The sequence below is a fragment of the Saccopteryx leptura genome, chromosome 4 (genome assembly GCF_036850995.1).
Source record: "Saccopteryx leptura isolate mSacLep1 chromosome 4, mSacLep1_pri_phased_curated, whole genome shotgun sequence".
NCBI classification, from domain to species: domain Eukaryota; kingdom Metazoa; phylum Chordata; class Mammalia; order Chiroptera; family Emballonuridae; genus Saccopteryx; species Saccopteryx leptura.
The window spans coordinates 175345393-175367624 of NC_089506.1; positions in this window are offsets into that span (position 1 = coordinate 175345393).

Below are 22232 nucleotides of genomic sequence, written 5' to 3' on the forward strand. Positions count from 1 at the left end.
CCAATTCAGAATTTAAAATATTTGAAACTGCTGATTCAGAATATTAAAAATAATACAGCCTGACCTATGGTGGCGCAGTGGATAAAGCATCGACCTGGAATGCTGAGGTCGCCGGTTCAAAACCCTGGGCTTCCTGGTCAAGGCACATATGGGAGTTGATGCTTCCTGCTCCTCCCTCCCTCTTCTCTCTCTCTCTCTCTCTCTCTCTCTCTTTCTCTCACTCTCTAAAAATTAGTAAAAAAGAAAAATTTAAAAAATAATAATAATACATGCAATATCCTTTTAATATAGTTTTGTGTATCTCATGGAACTTACATTGCTATAAACATATTTTCCTCTCTTTTATAATTATTTACACAGTTTGCTCTCAGTATGAAATCTAAAATCATTTCATTTTTTTCATAGACATGTATAAAAAAGATTATATATGAAATAACAAAGAGTCCCAGATATACCCATTAAAATAGTTTTGATCTGCATTTAGCATAGCTAGAGTATTAACTGGGACAATCATATTGCTGAGTTTTGAACTGGCTTTCGCAATAGGGGTAGGGAAGACATGCAGCCAAGCAGGGAAAAGAGGAAGAGAGATTCTGCTACTTAGTAGGGTCCAGAGTTTTAAAGGGGAAAATGTTGAAGTTAGGAATTTTAAATAAAGATGAAGGTTTTCTCATGACTTTTCAGTTCTGGGCCCATGTCTTCAGTTTCCCTTCATGGCCTCTCCGAGGGCCCACAAAGCCCTCACACAGGTATTAAGGTGAAAACCATCTAATTCTGTCTAATTGTTTTTGACTGCTTTATTACCTCTAATTTTCTTAAAGAGTTAGAAAGCAATACTTATTAATCAGAAGATCTTGTAACTGGCTGCATTTTGAGGAATGTAATAAGAGAGATTCAAAGTTGTGTGCAGTCAAGGCAGATGCTATATTAGGTAGCAGTGCTGATTGTCATTCCTGACAGGTCACATCAATTCTCAGTGCAAATCCATGTCACCTATTACCCGGGCCATTTTTCTCCTTGATAAACTCCTCCTCCCTTGAGGGTGAAGTTCAGATGTCACCTCACCTCACACAATATCACATTCGTCTGAGCTCCCAAAGCACTTGACTGTTATATGATTAAGCCAGAATTCTTGATATTTTGTAAAGGAGGATGAGGAGAAAGGAGGAGGAAACAGAGAAAGGGGGATACATAAAAAAAGGAGACACAAAGAAAAAGTTTTTCTTCTCTGCTCATTCTCTTTGCTCCATGAGCTGTAACATATATTCAGTAATATTAATATTTGGTGATTACTTAGGATTACATTTATCTTTTTAAAACTAATAATATTTAACATTTAAGGATAACTTTAACCTATCCGTGTTTTTCATTAAATAAAAAAAAAAAAAACCAGCCTGGCCTGTGGTGGCGCAGTGGATAAAGCATCGACCTGGAAATGCTGAGTTCGCTGGTTCGAAACCCTGGGCTTGCCTGGTCAAGACACATATGGGAGTTGATGCTTCCAGCTCCTCCTCCCCTTCTCTCTCTCTGTCTCTTCTCTCTCTGTCTCTCCCTCTCCTCTCTAAAAATGAATAAATAAATAAATTAAAAAACAACAACAACAACATTGTTTCTTAAAAGAAAGTCTTCTCTGGGATCCTGTTTTCTTCATATTTTGAAGTCTATTTATCTGTTTTCTTATAGAATCTCTCACAGTATCTGTGGCTTCATTTATATTTGGTAGAGGAAATGGCTAAGCAATAGTATGAGCACAGGTCTTCCAGAATTCCCACTCCTCTGCGTTTCCCCAAATAGACAATTAGATAATTCAGGACAACAAGTGATTAGGGTTACATCTAGCAAGACAGAATCACAGTTTTGACTATTACAAAATTCATTTCTTATCTCCTCTGTTCCATTCTATCACATTTTCACAATAATTTGAGTCATATGTCAGATGTGACATATGACAAAGGTATGGACAAAGGTCAGAACCAGGAGAGATGAATAGTGTGGGTACACTAATTTTAAATTGTGTCTCATGAAATGGAATACATGTGTGCATGAAGAGTTAGTGCAAATATATTTTATTACTTGATTTGAACATTTAATTTACCAAACTTTTAGAGTTTACTTATGCCAGAAACAAATATTTTGTCTTACATTATACTAAAACAGTATTACTTAAAAGAATTCTATTACACTTGCCCCAAATTTTAAAAAGCTTTATTTTACAGATCACTGAAATTGTTTACATCAGCTCCCATAGTGGACCGTGAACTTCTGGAGGGCAAAGTATTTTTTATTATCTTTGTATTTCTCAGTACTTAGCAAAGTTCTTAATATAAGACAGGTGTTCAATAAATATTGAATGGCTAAATGGAATCTATCCAAATGTTCTGCTTTCTGTAGAATTCTTTTATCCTTTACTTTTGACTTCACAGATCCTCTAATAGTTATTAAATTATTAACTTAATTAAACAGAAACTCTGTGGGGCAACTGGAAGGGCCTTTACTCTGTTAGCTACAAGGTCACAAGAACAATCACTTGTGAAATAACTGTAATAGGATGTGTCTCTGTACCTCTGAACCTCATTTTTTATTTAGCTGACAAGTTCCTAAATGGATATGTTGTGATATTTGTGATTCTTAATTGCTTCAAGGGAACTCAAAGAACTTCAAACAGATACTTCTTATAAAAAGTGAAAAATTGTCTCTCCATTCATAGTCTGTTTTTGTTACAAGTTATTTATGTTGTTAGGTCCTATTTTTTTAAGTTTCTTAAGTCTAGATCTTTGCTCAGTAAGTACCTCATGAAATATTTCTCTACTGTCCTCAAAAGTCTAAGTTACAGATACACAAGAATTTAAAATGGAGCTTAGTAAACTGAAAGTCAACTTTTTCAAATGGTTTTTCTTTAGCTTTACCTTTTTCTTCTTATTTTCTCATAAAACATATTTCATTCTGTAGCTGTACAGAGAAAATAGATAACCACAAAAAGGAAGTATTTGGTTTAGGATTCAAGAGAGAAGTATGTTGGTGGTCTAGATTCAACTGAACCTCTAGGCTGGCTCATCAAAGTCTGTCCTCATTGTCCCTGCATTTTGTACACAAGCGTCACCTGGCATATAGCTGAGAAGATGATATGTCCTCAGAACATGTCCTGCACCATCTTCATTGGTTCTAGGCTATGACCAGAGTCACACGCAGCATTGCCAGGAAACTATGGTCTGTGACCTGGAGGAAACACGTTATCCACAGAAGGAATTGAAGGAACATGTGTGGAAGGGCTGCAGTGAACAACGGATTTGTACAGTGTTTCTCAACATGTGGTCTGGGACCAGTAGCATCAGAATCACCCACAAAGTTGTTAGAAATGTGAATTACTTAGCTCCATGTCAGATGTAAGAAATCAGAAAATCTGGGGTGGCACCCAACAGCCTGTGTTTTAAGAAGTCCACCAAGTGCTCTGATGCCTTCAGTAACCTGAGAACCACTTCTCTTATGTACCACTTCACTACCTTTTGGTCTCACTGTGCCTTGTTCCGACCACTGCTCTGGCCATTGCTTTGCCTGGTTCAGACTTTTCACAGGTGCAACCTGACAGTACCTTCCCTCATGCCTATATCCTGCACCTCTTGCCTCCTGTTCTAGGGCTAACCTTTGGACTCCAAAGGTACAGAGTATGGGATTTAGGACAGTACCCAGGCATATGTAATCTGAAAGTATATAGACAATTCCTAATTCCCTGAGGGCAAATTTTTGAGAAATGAAGGTATAGGAACTGAGGAATATAGTCATCTCAATTTCTCCCTCTGAATGGACTCTTGAGAAGTTTGTGTGTTTCCTTAAAGAATAGATCTCTGAGATCAAGCCGTCAGTAATCAGCAATTTGATAACATGTTCTTATAATTTACTCAACCTTTTGCTCTGCCTCACTCCTCTGTCCCTCAGGTCATTGCTCTGGGATTTCATTTCCTAAAACAATGTAGCACATAAGTTTTTGTCTCAAGTTCTTATTTCTAGGAGAACTGGGCTAAGGCAAAAGACATTCAGTACACGAGCTTCATTGCATTATCATTGCTGCAGCTCTGATACATGTTTCCTATATGGGAAATAATATGCAGAATCAATGATTCTCTGATGAAATATCATAGTAAAATGTTTGTTACATATAACATAATAAATGATAAAGCAAGTTTTTTTGGCAAGCTAAGATATTGACTATGTGTATTTTGTTTCCTATTTTTTGTTGGACAATTCTAGCAGATCCAATGAGATGTTAACATGCTATTTTCTTCTTTTGTTGTGCATCTCCCCAAAACTAAACAAAATCAATAGAGGCCTTAGCTGTTAGGCTCAGCAGTAGAGCATTGGCTCAGTGTGTGGATGTCCTGGGTTTGATTCCTGGTCAGGGCACACAGGAGCAGTGGCCATCTGCTTCTCCACCCTTACCCTTCTCTCTTCTCTATCTCTTTCTCCCCCCCCCCCCCGGCCATGGCTTGGTGGGAGCAAGTTGGCCCCAGACACTGAGAATGGCTCCAAGGCCTTGCCTTAGGAGCTAAAATAGGTCGGTTGCCGAGCAACAGAGCAATAGTCCCAGAGGGGCAGAGCACCCCCACAGGGAGCTTGCCAGGTGGATCCCTGTCAGGGCTCATGTAAGAGTCTGTCTCTCTGCCTCCCTGCTTCTCACTTAAGAAAAATAAAAAATAAATTAAAAAAGAAGCAATAGGTTCTTCAAGAGAATCCTAAGCTTCTGGACACCATTCAGGAATAAAGAGCATGTTCCTTTAGCACTGGTATTTCATTTCTTCTAAGTGGCCTGATTTTTATGTTCTTTCGGATTTTCTCTGTTAGAAATTATTTACTTTGCAAATGAGGTCATAGAGGAGAGCACACACTTCCGTTTTTTTCTCAGGACTTAGTGGAATTTCATATGCCCCAGTGATCAAATGTCCTAGATGGCAGATATTCGGGCACAAATAGAAATAACCTCATAATTTTGGTGATCCACTCGGGTGACAGGAGTGCTCAATCATTACTGTTTTCTGAAAAAGTCATTGTGCTCCCTTAAGTGTCCAAGTCAGTACAAGGGAATGTCTCCTTAAATATTTCTGAGACCTGGCCCTTTTTTTTTATGTTGTGATTTGGAGGATGCTTTCAGAAAGCCTCTGAAGTAGAATATCTTCTTCATCTTCTCACCAAAATTCTTAAATTTCTGATTAGAGATTTTCTTTCTTTTCTTCCTGAGCTTTATTAAAATATAATTAAGAGATAATTGACATACATCATGTACGTTTAAGACATACAGTGTGTACCTTTGATAGACATATATTATAAAGTTATGACCACCATAGATTTAACTAACACCTCCATCAGGTCACATTATTACTATTTTTATTTTTTTGTGGTGAGAGCAGTTAAGATCTATTCTCTTAGTAACTTTCTAATACATAACATAATATCATCAACTATAATTACTATACAGGACATTAGATCTTGCAGAACTTATTCATCTTATAGCTGGAACTCATCTTACAGTTTGTACCCTTTGACCAGCCTCTCCCCATTCCCTGACCCCTGACACCTGGTACCATTCTAGTCTTCATTTTTGTAAGTTTAGTAATTCTGCATATAAGGGGCATCATATAGTGTGTTTCTTTCTTTGTCTGACTTATCTCTGGCTAACCATCTGTGACAGTAATTCCAGTAGTCAAAGCCAGGCAGGTCCACATTGGATTCGGACAGATAGTAGAAAAATTGCGGAGCCAGAAAGCTCTGGGCCATTCCATTTAATAAAGTCTCACAATAGTGGACAAGCACACAGGCAGGAGGAAACTGCTTCTGAGGCAAAGGAACAGCAAAAATCGCCCCTCACAGTGGTGAGCAGGCAATATACCACCCACAATCCCCTGAGCTCAAGCACCCATAGCCTTTTATAGGCCACACACATGTGGCACTGCCACACACTAATGTACCAATCAGGCAAAGGGTTTGCAGCTGATAAGCCAGGGAGCAAGCCTAACACAGCTGCCCCACATTGACTTATTAAATACTGGTCAGAGCTCTACACCATGATTTCTGCATAAGACTTATCCCAAGTGAAGATGCATCAGTAATAATGCCCTTACTAACACATAGCCACACCCCTAAGGTTTATGCCAACAAAGTAGGTAATTGGATAAATGGTAGAAGTGTGTACTTGAGAGAGGAAGGCATAAAGAACTAGCCCTCTGGGATTTTATATTTTAGGAATGGGAATTAAAATGAGAAAAAAAACTGTGAGTAATAAGAATGGGACAGATTAAAACACTACAATGACACTTAATTATCATCTAAAAATCTCCCTATATTAGACCCATTTCCATAGATCATTTTTAAGGATAATTTTAGTACTGTCAAAATACTTATCTAAGTACATGTACTCTACTTGTTTTACCCTTTTAACCACTTGTCTGTATGTGGCTGTATTGATTATTCCATTGCCTCTTTGTCCCTCTTAGAATGCTATTCAAACTTCTTACCTTGGCCACCCAGGATCTAGAAGACTCTACATTATCGGTCCACACTTACCTCTTGTTCATTTCTCTGTATTTTTCTGTACTCAAACATGCCAAGCTTGTTCCCACTCCAGGCTGTTGCTTCTGCTGATCTCTGAATGGAATGCTTGTTTTTAAGATGTGTGTATGCCTGCCTATTTTTTGTTGTTAGGTTCATAATACACCCTCCATGGTAATCTTCAAAGAGGCTGTCCCAGACCGCTCTACCAAAACAAAACAAAACAAAAAAAAAAACTCTCAAATCTCTGTCTACAGATCATCATCTTGTTCTATCTTAATGATAATACCTAATGTCATCTAGTATCATTAATATCAGCCTGGTTTTATTATTTTTTAAAAATTTAACTTGTCTTTAGTCTTTCTATCTTATTGAAATAGAATTTCCAAAGGAATAACCATCTTGCCTATTCTGTTCATGTATTGCCATCATTTTGAATAGTGGAAATAACTCAACAAACATTTGTTGAGTGAATGATTGAATTAATGAGTTTTTCTTTTTTTTAAAAAAAATTAAATTTTATTTAGAAGATTAACTTTAACAAGATGACCTTGATCAATGTCGTGGAGATAGTGAACTACCCAGAGACCAGATGAAATGCTCCAAGGGGCCAAGGGAGGCAACAACACCATTCAGAAGACTGAAGGACTGAAGCCCCGTCCCCAGCCTTACTCAGATATTTATTAGCCAGTACAAAGAAGTCAAGGAAGCAGACAGAAGAAATTTTCAGGGGGTGAAGTAAAGGACAAGGAACAAGCTGACTTCTGATCTCTGTTCTGATAGCCTTAACAGTTTCTGTTACTGAATCTTATCCTACTGTTTCACTGTTTCCAGCTTGTCCTGTATCTAGTACGGGTGAGAGAGACCCCTGGACTCGCATTCACTTAGGGCTTTCACCTTCGGGCATCTCGCTGTCTCTGATTGTTTACCCTAACTCTGCAAGTCTTCACAGCATATTCCTACAGATCCTCCTTTTATGTTTTAGTAAAGATTAACAGAGACTAAGATGCTTAGGCGGTTCAAGCATGGTTTGTTAACAGGTAGCTGTGATTGCAGGGGAAGGTAAAGGGCAAGTAGAGAGAGAAACAGGTTTTTAGGGGTTGCAGGCATGTTTGTATTTTACAGAACTTCTTCAGCACGCCTGGTTAGATGTTTTAAAGTGTCCCAGGTGATGTCAGGTGCTCCCTGAGTGCTTGGGAGTAAGTTAGGTGTCCTTCCCTTTTTCAGGGTCATTACTGGAGGTGGACTCACTATTAGCTTCTAGATCTCTGGAACCAAGTTGCTTTCTAGGGGCTGATGCCAACTCATAAGGCTCTACATTTCTCACTGGTATCCAAAGAGGACCTGTTGACAAAATTACAACATACCCTCACCACCAGGTTAGCATTTTGACTGGATTCTGCCACTCAGGGCCAGCTACAACATAAGAGGCTTGGGCCATTGCTCAGCTGGTATAAAATGCTTCTCAGGTGCAGTAAGTCTAAATGAGGAAATGCTTAAAAAATTAAGAGTAAAAAAAAAGCCTTGTGCAATTGTTCTTGTGGGGTGAGTCTCTCCTCCTGACCCCCCTGTTTTGTTTGTGTAGTTGGAGATTAACAAGGCTATTGGCTCTTTCTGTAGTACCTGTAAATTTGGGTGAATTCCTCAAGCTCCAGAGACCACAAAGGGTGTTCTAATGTTCCTTTCTATTTTCCTTTCAGGAAAATCCTTCGTCTAAAGTTGTTCTTTTCTCTTCTCACCTTTGTCTGTTTTTTGGTTCTTTCTCTTTCTGTTTCTTCTCTCTGCACAAACCTTCTGCAACTTACACAAACCTTCTACAACTTACACAAACCTTCTGCAACCTTATAAACTTTTTGCATTTTATACAGACCTTCTTCACCATTCAGAAATAACCAGCTTTTAGAACAATTTACTTTCTTCCTTTTTCTTTCAAACCTACCTCTATACTTTATACCTTTTATCATTAAAACTATACAATTTCTAATTAATCAGAATTCTCAATTTATAAGAACCTTAACTTTCAGTGACAGCTAAGTCAGTAATAAGCAATTTTACACTGATGCTTTTATGAACATATTTCATGACCTTTATAAACAGTTTCTTTTATTGGCAAACAAACATATTTATAGAAGAGATAACAGGGAGCTTTTGTAAACTCAGGCAAAACAAATATATTTTTTCTGTTAAGAACTTTAAAAGACATTAATTAAATTATTTGAATGACCTGATTTTTCTTTCTTCCTCATATTATCCTCAGATTTTTTTTTTTTTAAAGAGCCCAATTAAGATTATCCTATAGTATTAAATCTAGTTTTAACTTGACTTGGTAATTTGCATGATTACAACAATAATAGTAATTGATCATATTGGCTTCTTACAATCTGCTTTGTTGGAACTTTATAAGGAATTTTTAGATTGAGTTTTTGTTTTTAATTAACATTACTTTTTTATTTAGAGAGGGTGACATTGATTAATTAGGGTACATAGATTCAGAGAAAACATCTCCAGGTCATTTTGACATTTGATTATGTTGTATACCCATCACCCAAAGTCAAATTGTCCTCCATCACCTTCTATTTGGTTTTCTTTGTGCCCCTCCCTTCCCTTAACCCCCTCCCTCTCCTCCCTTTCCCTGTCCCTGGTAACCACCGCAATCTTGTCCATGTCCATGAATCTCAATTTTGTGCCCCACCTATGTATGGAATCATACAGTTCTTAGTTTTTTCTGATTTGCTTATTTCACTCAGTATAATGTTATCCAGGTAGACTGAGTTTTAGCCTCTGAGGGCACACACAATAGTCAAACTACACAGTTGCTATTAGGCTCTGCCTAAATTCTTTCTGAAAATGACCTTCTTTCCCACAGTTGTAACAGGTTTGTGGCCCTGGTCACAGATTGTCCTCCTCTCCCAACTCCCAAGTCCCTCCTGAAGTCCTTGTCCCAAGGACACTCCCTACAACCTTCCCAGGGTGGAGGTAGTTGCTTAAGGGAGGAAAAAGTTGGGTGAGGAGAATTTGAGTTTTTAAAGGGGCTCTGGATTTAAAGGAGCCCTGGACCCAAACATAACATTCCAGCCTTTTGTTGTTTAAGGAAAAAGGGTGAAGGTCTCTTCTTCTGTAGCTACTTCCTGCTGGTTAGGGTCAGTGAAATATCAAGGGGGAGGGGCTGGTCTGAGGTTCCAGGTAGGTGGTGAGAACAGTTTTTACAAGCCCTTCCCAATCCAAAGGGTCATTTCATATCCCGTCCCAATTGCTTCAGCCATCCCCTTGGTAAAAGTGCTTTCCCAATCTTCTAAGTCTAAACCTCCCTCCTTCAGATACCAAGGGCATTGTTGTCAGATTGTGAGGAGGAGGGCAGTTAAATTCTCATTATACACCCTGCAGCTCAAAGGAGTCCCTGTAGATGTAACTTGAGACTCCACTGCTCAGGGGAAAGGGAATTTCTCATGATGAAGGAGAGAAGAAGGAAAAGGGAAATCCCCTGGCCTGATTCCTAAAAGTGGCCTGGTACAAGCATTCAAGAACTACTCCCCGGTGTGTCCCTTACTACCTGGGATGAGTGGACATCCTTTTCCTTTGCCAGGCTTTGGGAGGTCTTTTCTTTTGGTTTCTCATGTGCGGAACCACTTGTTGCTGCAACAGTGAACTACTCAGAGTAGCAAACATGTTGTTTGGTTCCCGTTCCTCACACAGGGCATCATTTGTTGCCATGACAATGAACTACCTGGAGACCACGTAATTATGCGCTGAGAGGCCAAGGGGAGGCAACAGCCTCGGTCAACAGACTGAAGGACTGAAATCCCGTCCCCAGCCATACTCAAAATACTTATTAGCCAGTACAAATAAGTCAAGGAAGCAGATAGAAGTTTTTAGGGGCTGAAGTAAAGGACAAGGAAAATGCTGTCTTTTAATCTCTGTTCTGAGAGCCTGAACATTTCTGTTCCTGAATCTTACTTATCCTGCTGTTTTGTTGTTTCCAGCCTGCACTGTTTCTAGGACAGGTCAGAGAGGCCCCTAGACTCTAGTTCACTCAGTGCTTTTGCCCAAGGGCACCTTGCTGTCCTTGATTGTTTCCCCTAACTGTGCAAGTCTTCACAGCATATTCCTACAGATCAATATGGGTACATAGGTTTCAGGTGAGCATTCCTGTAGCATTTAAACTGTCGATTATCTTGTATACCCATCACTTATAGTCATATCATTTTGTCACCTTATATTTGTCCCTCTTTACACTCTACCACCCCCCCCCCCAACACCCTCTCCCACATGTTGTATTTGACGTGCTAGTATTTTGTTTAGGATTTTTGCATCTGTATTCGTTAGAGATATTAGTCTGTAGTTTTCTTTTTTCATGTTTCCTTCCAAGGTTTTGGTATGAAGATTATGTTGGCCTCATAAAAATGTGTTGGGGAATATTGCTTCTTTTTCTGTTTCAAGACTTTGAGAAGGATAGGTACCAAATCTTCTTTAAATGTTTAGTAGAATTCACTAGTGTACCCTCTGGACCTGGATTTTTATTTTGGGGGAGGCTTTTGATAGTTGTTTTTATTTCCTTCCTTCTTAGAAATATATTTAGGTTTTCCACTTCTAAGTGACTGAGTCTAGGAAAATTTTTTTATATTTGTAGGAATTTATCCATTTCCTCTAGGTTGTTGAATTAGGTGGCATATAATCTTTCATAATATTCTACTATGATCCTATGTCTATGATGTCTATGATAATTTCTCCTGTTTCATTTTGGATTTTGCTTATATGAGTCCTTCCTTCCTCTTTTTTCCTTAGTGAGTCTAGCCATTGGTTTGTTGAATTTATTGATCTTTTCAAAGAACCAGCTCTTTGTTGTATTAATATTTTCTTTTCTTTTCTTTTCTTTTTTTTTTGTATTTTTCTGAAGCTGGAAACGGGGAGAGACAGTCAGACAGACTCCCACATGCGCCCGACTGGAATCCACCTGGCATGCCCACCAGGGGGCGACGCTCTGCCCATCAGGGGGCGATGCTCTGCCCCTCCGGGGCGTCGCTCTGTTGCAACCAGAGCCACTCTAGGGCCTGGGGCAGAGGCCAAGGAGCCATCCCCAGTGCCCGGGCCATCTTTGCTCCAATGGAGCCTCGCTGCGGGAGGGGAAGAGAGAGACAGAGAGGAAGGAGAGGAGGAGGGGTGGAGAAGCAGATGGGCGCTTCTCCTGTGTGCCCTGGCCGGGAATCGAACCCGGGACTTCTGCACGCCAGGCCGACGCTCTACCACTGAGCAAACCGGCCAGGGCCGATGTATTAATATTTTCAATAGATTTTTTGTTCTGTATTTCATTTAGTTCTAGTTCCTTAAGGTGTGATGTTAGGTTGTTTACTTGGGATCTCTCTTGTTTCTTGATATAAGCCTGTAACGAAATAAATTTCCATCTATTACTGCTTTTACTACATCCAAGAAATTTTGATGTGTTGTCAATTTTGTTTGTCTGTATATATCTTTTGATCTCTGCTTTTATTTTTTCTTTGACCCAGTCATTTTTTAGAAGTATGTTGGTTAATTTCCACTTTTTTGTGGGTTTCTTTACTTCTTTTTTACAGTTGAAATCTAATTTCAAAGCTTTATGACCAGAAAATATGCTTGGTATAATTTCAGTTTTTCTGAATTTGTTGATGTTAGTTTTGTGGCCAAACATATGGTCTATCCTTGAGAATGTTCCATTCATACTGGAGAAGAATGTATAATATGATGTTTTGGGATGAAATGTCATATAAATGTCTATTATGTTCATTTGATCCAAAGTGTCATTTAAGACCAATATTCCTTTATTGATTTTCTGTTTGGATGATTTATCTAAAGCCATGAATGTGTGTGCCGAAATCTCCCAAGTATGATCATGTTTTTGTCTGCTTCTATTTTTTAGATCACTTATAAGATGTCTTATATATTTTGGTGCTCCCTAATTTGGTGCATATAGATTAAGAAGTGTTATGTCTTCTTAATATAATGTCCCCATTATTATTATGAAATATCTATCTTTGTATCTGGTTACCTTTGTTGTTGTCTTAAAGTCATCTTTGTCAGGTATGAGTATGGCTAAACCTGCTTTCTTTGGATATTATTTGCTTGGAGAATTGTTTTCCAATCTTTCACTTTTAATCTACTTTTGTCCTTATGGCTTACATGTGTCTCTTCAATGCAGCATATGGTTGGGTTTTGCTTTTTGATTCAATCTGCTACACTCTGCCTCTTTATTGGTGAGTTTTCTTCATTTACTTTTAGGATACATTTACTTTTAGGATAATTTTTGATACTTGATGATTTCCTATAGTCAGTTTATGTCTTGTTTTCTGTTTTTTATTTCTCTCAGTTGTTTTTGTTTGGTCATATTTCATACATTTCTTTCACCTGTTTCTTCTTTTTTTAAGTGTGTGTTTCAGTAGTGACTTTTTGTGGGTGGTTATTATTAGGTTATTAAGAGAAAATTGTTCATATGTCCAAGTGTCCTTTTTTTTATGAGTGCCTCTGCACTCCCTTCTTTGCTACTGCAGCTCTTTATTCTCTCCCCTTTTATATTATTGTTGTCACAGATTATCCTTGTTTTTATTGTTACCTTGTTAGAGCTTTTACTTGTGGTTTTGATTTGTTTTATTCTTTGTGTCTGGTCAAATACCCCCCTTGAGTATTTCTTGCAGTGGGAGTTTTCTGGTGATAAATTCCCTCAGCTTCTGTATGCCTGAAAAAGTTTTTATATCTTCTTCATATTTTTTTTCTTCTTCATATTTGAAAGGTAACTTTGATGAATAAAGTATTCTTGGCTGGTAATTTCTCTCTTTCAGTACTTTGAATGTTTGGACCCACTCTCTTCTGGCTCGTAGAGTTTCTGCTGAGAAGTCTGATAACTTAATGGGCCTTCCTTTATATATTATGTTCTTCTTTTCCCCAGATGCCTTGAGAATTCTTTCTCTGTCACTGATTTTTGACAATTTTATTATGATATGCCTTGGAGTAGGTCTGTTTGGATTGCGGTCACTCAGCGTTTTGTTTGTTTCTTGGATTTGAGGCTCTCTTTCCATAAGCTTAGGAAATTCTTATCAATTATTTGTTTGAATAGGCTCTCCATTCCATTTTTCTCTCCTCTTCTTCTGATATACCCATTATTCTTATATTGCTCTTTCTGATGGAATCAGACAATTCTTGTAGAGCTCTCTCAGTTTTTTTAATTCATGAGTCTCTCTCTTCTTCTCAGTATAGCATCTCTAGTTGCCTGTCTTTGATGTCACTGATTCTTTCCTCTATCTGGCTTATGTTAACAAAACTTGCTACTTTCATGTTCAGTTCATGTGTTAAGTTCTTCTCTGTTTGTAAGGTTTCAGTCTCCCTAAGGAGGTATTTGTTTTCTTTATTAATTTGTTTTCTGAACTCATTAAGTTGCCCATTGGTGTCTTCATGCATCTTGTTGAGTATTTTCAGAATTTCAATTTTGAATTCTCTAACATTTAATTCCAAGGCTTCCATGTGGTTGGGATTATTTTCTGGAGATATTTCATTTCATTTCTGAACTACATATCTGTCTTGTATAGCCATGGTATTTGTTTTCTTCTTTCTTGATGGCATTAGAGAGTGGTATTGTTAAGAACCCTAACAAATAGAAAACTAAAAAAATTAAAAAAAAAACATTAAAAATATAAAAACTTTAAAAATTATGACAAGTAAAGAAGAAAGTGGGTGGCAAGATGGTGATGGAGTAGGCAGACGTACCAACTTCCACCTCCCAGAACCAAAGTGGATTACAACTTAATTTTAAGAACCATCATCTGGAAAAACCAACTTTGGACTAAACTAAAAGGACTCTTCAAACAAGGAACACTGAAAAAGCCACACTGAGACTGGTAGGAAGAAACAGAAATGTGGAGAGGGCTTCCCAGCTCCTGGAGCGAATGGCAGCCTGGAGAGACTTATGTGGTGGTAAGTGAGTTTAGCAAAGAGGGGAGGGTACTGGGCCCAAGGAACAAAGACACAGCCTGCAGCCCCAGAGCCTAGAAGAGGCATATGAACAGTATTTAACTGCAAAACAAGTCAGGATACTGTTTGTGAGAAAGAGACAGATTTCTCAGACACAGGATTGTTATTAAAGGGACCGCACAGAAAATCTCTTCCACAACCACTTACATGGGGCTTCAGGGGGTGGGGAGAGAGGAGAGGACCAAAATAGCAGGAATAGAGTGTAATATAGGAAGCACAGGGAGAAACACTTTGACGGACAGCCACCTTAACCCTGGGCAGATTCACTCCCAAAATCTGAAGTGAATATTTCCCCTGGAAACAGCAATACCAGCAAAGGGAAACAGGAAACCAGCCAAACAAGCTCTCCCATGGCACTCAGAACAGAGTTGCTTAGAAGGAGGGAGCCTTCAGGACTACAGTATTGAGTGCTAGGGAATAAGATGCAGCACCCACACTGCTGAGGGCTCACCAGAGGGTGAGCAAGGGCAGAATGCGGAAGTGTGGTCCCATCAGCAGGGGCTGAAGCCAGGCCAGCCATGACTGAGGCCCGATGTGTGCTCAGTCTTGACTGGCGGGGATGGAAGGGAAACATAAAAGAGGTCCGGTCTGGCTGCGGGCCCTCCTGAAATCCCACCTGCAGGGGAAAGGTGAAAGACTGGGAAGGGGCACAGAATCCATGTCTGAGCAAAACTTCTCTCCCCTGCCCATGGTGCCCAGGCTTGTGGCCCTGGGCATGGCATGCAACACCCTAGTGGGGTTGGGGCAAAGGCCAAGGCCAGCCAAGGCTTGTAGACCTGTACATGTGAACACAGCCCCTCCCATGGAGAAGAGGTGGAAACTGCAGCAACAGCCACAGTGGGCTGACACCGGCAACACCCATACCTGACTGCCTGAGGCAGTGGCAGAGGGGGTGGCATGCCTGCAGACAGACCACACCTAGGGAACACAGAGGCCACACCCATTGGACTCCAGTGGCCACATCCTTCTTATACACAGACAAAATGGGAAGAGAAATGCAACCAAAATAAATCAAGAAATATCCCCAGAAAAGGACCTGCGTGAGTCAGATATAACCAAGTTACTGGATGCAGAGTTTAAAATAATGATTGTTCAGATGCTCAAAGATCTTAGAACAACAATAAATGGGCATTATGAACACGGAAATAGGGATAGCAAGTATAAAAAAGGACATTGAAATAATAAAAAAAGAATCAGTCAGAAATGACAATACAATATCAGAAATGAAGACCACAATGGAAGGAATTAAAAGCAGGATGGATGAAGCTGAGAATTGAATCAGCGAGTTAGAGGACAAGATAAATGAAGGCACAGAAGCAGAGCAGAAAAAAGAAGAGACTCAAAAAGTCTGAGGAATCTCTAAGAGAGTTCTGTCACAACATGAAGAGAAATAACATCTGCATCATAGGGGTTCCTAAATAAGAAGAGAAAGAACAAGGGATAGAGACTTTGTTCAATCAAATCATAGCTGAAAACTTCCCTAAATTGATGCAGAAAAAAGTCGCATAAGTTTAAGAAGCACAGAAAACTCCATTAAAGAGAAACTCAAAGAAATCTAACCAAGACACATCATAATATACCAAAGCTAAGTGATAGAGAAAATATTAAAAGCTGCTAGAGAAAAAAAAGACTATCACCTACAAAAGAGACCCATAAGGATGACATTTGATTTCTCAACAGAAACACTTGAGGCCAGAAGGGAATGGCAAGAAATATTCAAAGTAATGCAGAACAAGAACCTACAACCAAGACTACTTTATCCAGCAAGGCTATCATTTAAAATTGAAGAAGTAAAAAGCTTCCCAGACAAAAAAAATAAAATTAAATAAAACTCAAGGAATTCATTACAACCAAACCAATGCTGCAAGAAATGTTAAGGGGCCTGTAGTAAACAGATCAAAGGGGAAAAAGAATATAGCAAAAGAGGAGTATAGCTTTAAAGAATAAAATGGAAATAAATAACTACATATCAATAATAACCTTAAATGTAAATGGATTAAATGATTCAATCAAAAGACATAGGGTAGCTTCATGGATAAGAAAACAGGACCCATACATATGCAGCCTATAAGAGACACACCTTAAAACAAAAGTAGCACATAGACTGAAGTTAAAAGGATGGAAGAAATATTTCATGCAAATTGAAGTAAAAAAAAAGCTGGGGTATTAATACTTATATCAGACAAAATGGACTTTAAAACAAAGGTTATAGTAAGAGATAAAGAAGGTCACTACATAAATGATAAAATGAGCAATCCACCAGGAAGATATAATCATTATAAATATCTACACACCTAATATAGAAGCACCTAAATATATAAAGCAGACTTTGATGGATATAAAGGGTGAGATCACAGCAATACTATAATTGTAGGGGATTTCAATACCTCACTAACATCATTACATAGAACCTCAAGATAGAAAATTAACAAAGAAACAGCAGACTTAAAGGACACACTAGAGCCTGACCCAGTGGTGGCGCAGTGTCTAGAGCGTCAGACTGGGATGTGGAAGACCCAGGTTCGAGACCCCAAGGTTACCAGCTTGAGTGCTGGCTCATCTGGTTTGAACAAAGTTCACCAGCTTGAACCCAAGGTGGCTGACTTGAGCAAAGGATTACCCAGTCTGCTGTAGCCTCACAGTCAAAGCACATATGAGAAAGCAATCAATGAACAACTAAGGTGTCACAATGAAAAACGATGATTCATGCCCTCATCTCTCTCCGTTCCTGTCTGTCTGTTCCTTTCTATCCCTCTCTCTGACTCTTCTCTATCTCTATAAAAAAATAAAAAAATAAAATAAATAAATAAAATAAAAATCAATCTGGAAGAATCAGAAAACATATGCAGACCGATTACAACAAATGAGATCAAAATAGTTATCCAATAACTCCCAACAACAAAAGCTCTGAGCCTGATGGCTTCACAAGTGAATGCTACCAAATATTCAAAGAAGAACTAACTTCTATTCTTCTCAAGCTATTTCAAAAAATTCAAGAGGAAGGAAGACTTCCAAGATTTTTTTAAGATGCAAGAATAATTCTGATTTCAAAACCAGGGAAAGACAACAAAAAGAAAGAAAATTATAGGCCAATTACCCTGATGAATTTAGATGCTAAAATCCTCAACAAAATATGAGCAAACCAGATCTACCAATATATGAAAAAAATCACACAACACGATCAAGTGGGATTTATTCTGGTGAGGCAACGCTGGTCCAATATTTGCAAATCATTCAGTGTGATTCATCACATAAACAAAAGGAAGGAGAAAAACCACACAATAATTTCAATAGATGCAGAAAAAGCATTTGATAAAATCCAGCACCCATTCATGATCAAAACTCTCAGCAAAGTGGGAAAACAGGGAACATACCTCAACATGATAAAAGCCATCTATGACAAACCCACAGCCAACATCATACTCAATGGGCAAAAATTAAAAGCAATCCCCTTAAAATCAGGAATAAGGCAGGGGTGCCCCCTTTCAACACTCTTATTCAACATAGTTCTTGAAGTCCTAGCCATAGCAATCAGACAAGAAGAAGAAAGAAAAGGCATCTAAATTGAAAAAGAAGAATTAAAACTATCATTATTTGCAGATGATATGATATTATATATAGAAAACCCTAAAGTATTAGTCATAATACTACTGGATCTGATAAATGAATTCAGCAAGGTGGCAGGATATAAAATTAATACTCTGAAATCAGAGGCATTTTTATACACTAACAATGAACTATCATAAAGTGAAATTAGGAAAACAATCCCTTACACCATTGCAACCAAAACGATAAAGTACCTAGGAGTAAATTTAACCAAGAAGATTAAAGACTTGTACTTGGAAAGTTATAAAACATTGATAAAAGAAATCAAGGAAGATACAAACAAGTGGAAGCATATACCATGCTCATGATTACAAAGAATAAACATCATTAAAATGTTTATATTACCCAAAGCAATTTATAAATCCAATGCAATACCAATTAAAATACCAATGATATACTTCAAAGATATAGAACACATATTCCAAAAATTTATATGAAACTAAAAAAGAACATGAACAGCCTCAGTGATCTTGAAAAAGAAGAATAAAGTGGGAGGTATCACACTTCCTGATATCAAGGTATACTACAATGCCATTGTACTCAAAACAACTTAGTACTGGCATAAGAATAGGCATGTAGACCAATGGAACAGAACAGAGAACCCAGAAATAAACCCACACCTTTATGGGCAACTGATATTTGACAAAGTAAGTAAGAACATGCAATGGAGTAATGACAGCCTCTTTAACAAATGGTGTTGGGAAAACTGGACAGCTACCTGCAAAAAAATGAAACTAGACCACCAACTTACACCATTCACAAAAATAAATACAAAATGAATAAAAGACTTATATGTAAGCCATGAAACCATAAGCATCTTAGAAGAAAACATAGGCAGTAAGCTCTCCTACATCTCTCGCAGCAATATATTTGCTAATTTATGTCCACAGGCAAGAGAAATAAAAGACAGGATAAACAAATGGGACTATATCAAACTAAAATGCTTTTGGACAGCGAAATATAATAAGAACAGAATAAAAAGACAAACTACACAATGGAGAACATATTCAACAATACATCTGATAAGGGGTTAATAACCAAAATTTATAAAGAACTTGTAAAACTCAACACTAGAAAGACAAACAATCCAATCAAAAAAAATGGGAAAAAGAAATGAATAGACACTTCTCCAAAGAGGACATACAGATGGCCAATAGGCATATGAAAAAATGCTTAACATCATAATGCATTAGAGAAATGCAAATTAATACCACAATGAGATATCACCTCACACTGGTCAGAATGGCCCTCAGTAACAAAACAACACAGAGTAAGTGCTGGGAGGATGTGGAGAAAAGGGAACCCTCCTGCACTGCTGGTGGGAATGCAGACTGGTGCAGCCACTGTGGAAAACAGTATGGAGATTCCTCAAAAAATTGAAAATTGAACTGCCTTTTGACCCAGCTATCCCACTTTTAGGAATATACCCCAAGATCAACATATCACTGTTTCAAAAGGAGAAATGCACCCCAATGTTTATGGCAGCATTGTTCACAATAGCGAAGATCTGGAAACAGCCCAAGTGTCCTTCAGTGGATGAGTGGATTAAAAAGAATTGGTACATATATGCAATGGAATACTATGGGGCCATGAAAAAGAAGGAAATATTACCTTTTGCAACAATACGGATGTACCTGGAAACTATTATGTTAAGTGAAATAAGCCAGGCAGAAAAAGAAAAATATCATATGACCTCACTCATTTGAGGAATCCAATGAACAATGTGAACTGAGAAACAGAATTGAGACAGAGAGAGATCAAAAGGACCAGAGGAAAAGAGGACAGAGGGAAAGGGGATGATAGGATGGGAGAAAGCTGAAGGGAAGTGGGGAGGGCACTACTGGACAGGGCAAGAGAGATGTTGAGGGGAATATGGGGAGGGGGATGCATCTGGGGCAATACTAGAATCTATGTAAACATTTAAATTAAAATCAATAAAAAAAGAAGAAAAACCACTAGAAAAAATTGAAAGTAAATAAAAAAAACACCCACGAAAAACAAGAATAAAAAATTTAAAAATTAAAGAAAATGAAATTCAAAAGAGAAAAGAGTAAGATGAATAAAGGGAAAAAAAGAAAAATACATTTTGGTTTTGAGAGGTTTCTTCCGTTTGTCATGCTGTATTCCAACTTCTAGCTCTATGAAGTTTTTGGGCTGCCTTCTAATGAGATGTTGCTATTTCTGCGATATAGGCAGGGCCACAGTTGCCTTTTGGATGGAGTGTGTTGTGAGACTTTATGGCTTTGGCCTTATGGCTTTAGCTTTAAGGCTTCAGCTTTCTGACTTTACAGCTCTAGCAATGGTGATCTCAGACTTCCTAGGTGCTCCTGTCTATAATATACCTCAACAGACACTGGATCCAGGAGCACCTCTGTTTTTCAGGGGAGAGAGTGGCTTTAGAGAGCTAGCTGTGGGGTTTGTCTCTGCCACTCTTGGTATTGTGAGGTGAGGGAGGCTGGATCTGGGAGACTGTGGGCTGCACTGTAGCTTTCTCTATATCTGCTGAGTGTGGGCTACAGGCAATCCACAGTACTGGCCTTGATCCTATGTTCTGGCCGCTTTGGTTTATCTCTCTCTCTGCCCCTCTATTTCACTGCTCCTTCTGGCATTAGGAGACCCAGTCACTCTGAGTTTCCTGCTTTGCACCCCTCAGACAAAATCCAAAGAGCCCCAGCTTCCCTCCTTTCTGTTGTCCCTCAAAGAAAAAAATACCCAGTCACTGTAGGTTTGTCTCTTCTCTCCAAAGCCCAACATGAATGTATTTTATTTTCCACCCTCCTTTTCACCCCATCCCACCTTTAGTTTATTCAGTGCGCGGACCTTTCAAGTTTGCCTGTGAGATCAGCTGGGGTTCCTTCATTGTGTTATAGTTCAATTTGTTGAAATTTTAAGGGGAGAGATCATGATATCTCTCATGCTGCTATTATTCTGACATCATCCATTAGTTTTTCTATTGTTATAAATCTGAGTGTCATTCTGTGACTCATCTGGACATCAGTGCTTTATTTTACTTGTTTACTTTTTTCAGAATATATTTGTTAATTTATACTTAAAATTTTGAAGATATGCATGTTATGTCTTTACCCATATCTATCTTTTGTCCCCCTCTTCAGTTCCCACTCCCATCACTTATATAAGGAACAACTGTTTTTAGATTCTTTTAAGTGCTTCTAAAGTGTTTTGTGTATATATGAATAACTACAAATATTATTTTCTACTTTAAAATCTTTTTAATTGGATTTATTGGGGTGATACTGGTTAACATAATTATACAGATTCCAGTTGCCCAATTCTACAACACATTGTACTATACTATAAATACTGTCTTGACTCCTTTTATTAAATTCTATGTCCTGGAGGTCTTACTAGAGTCCTATCATTTTTTCTCTAATTGTATCATATTCTCATTGAGTAGAGATACTATAATTAATTTAACCAGTCCTAGTCCCCTATCAATGGAATTTGTGTTACTTAAATAAGAATGCTGTAGTGAATTACCTTACACATATTTCATTATGGACATGCACATGTCTTTGAGAACTTTAGATACCCAAATTGGCACTATGGTGTCAAAAAATGTATGCGTTTTTACTTTTAATAGATATTTCCCATTTGCTCTTTATAAATCTTATGCAGATTACATGCCCATCTGCAATGTCTGGTAATAACTGTTTCCTCACAGCTTTGCCAACAGGAAGTTTTATCAAGTATCTTGATTTTTGCCAATTGAAAAAATTGACTACAAATGGAATAATTTATCTTATGACTACTGGTTGAACATTTCAAAATATGTATAAAACCCATTTCTATTCTCTTTTTTACAACTTGTAGTGTTTGCCAGTTTTTTCTACTTGGTCCATGTATTCATTGAACAAGTGTTTACTCTGTGGCAGGCACTGTTCTATACACTTGGCATACTGTAAGTGTGTGTGTGTATGATGACATTGCAAAAATATTTTTTTATGTGTTTGGACTTTGCTTATGCTTTATTTAGCTTTTGGCCATGCATGTCATTTAGTATGTCATTTAATATGTCATTGAGTTTTTATATTCTGTCTAAATCTTATCAAGGAAGTGTCTGCTGGCGGTCTGCATGC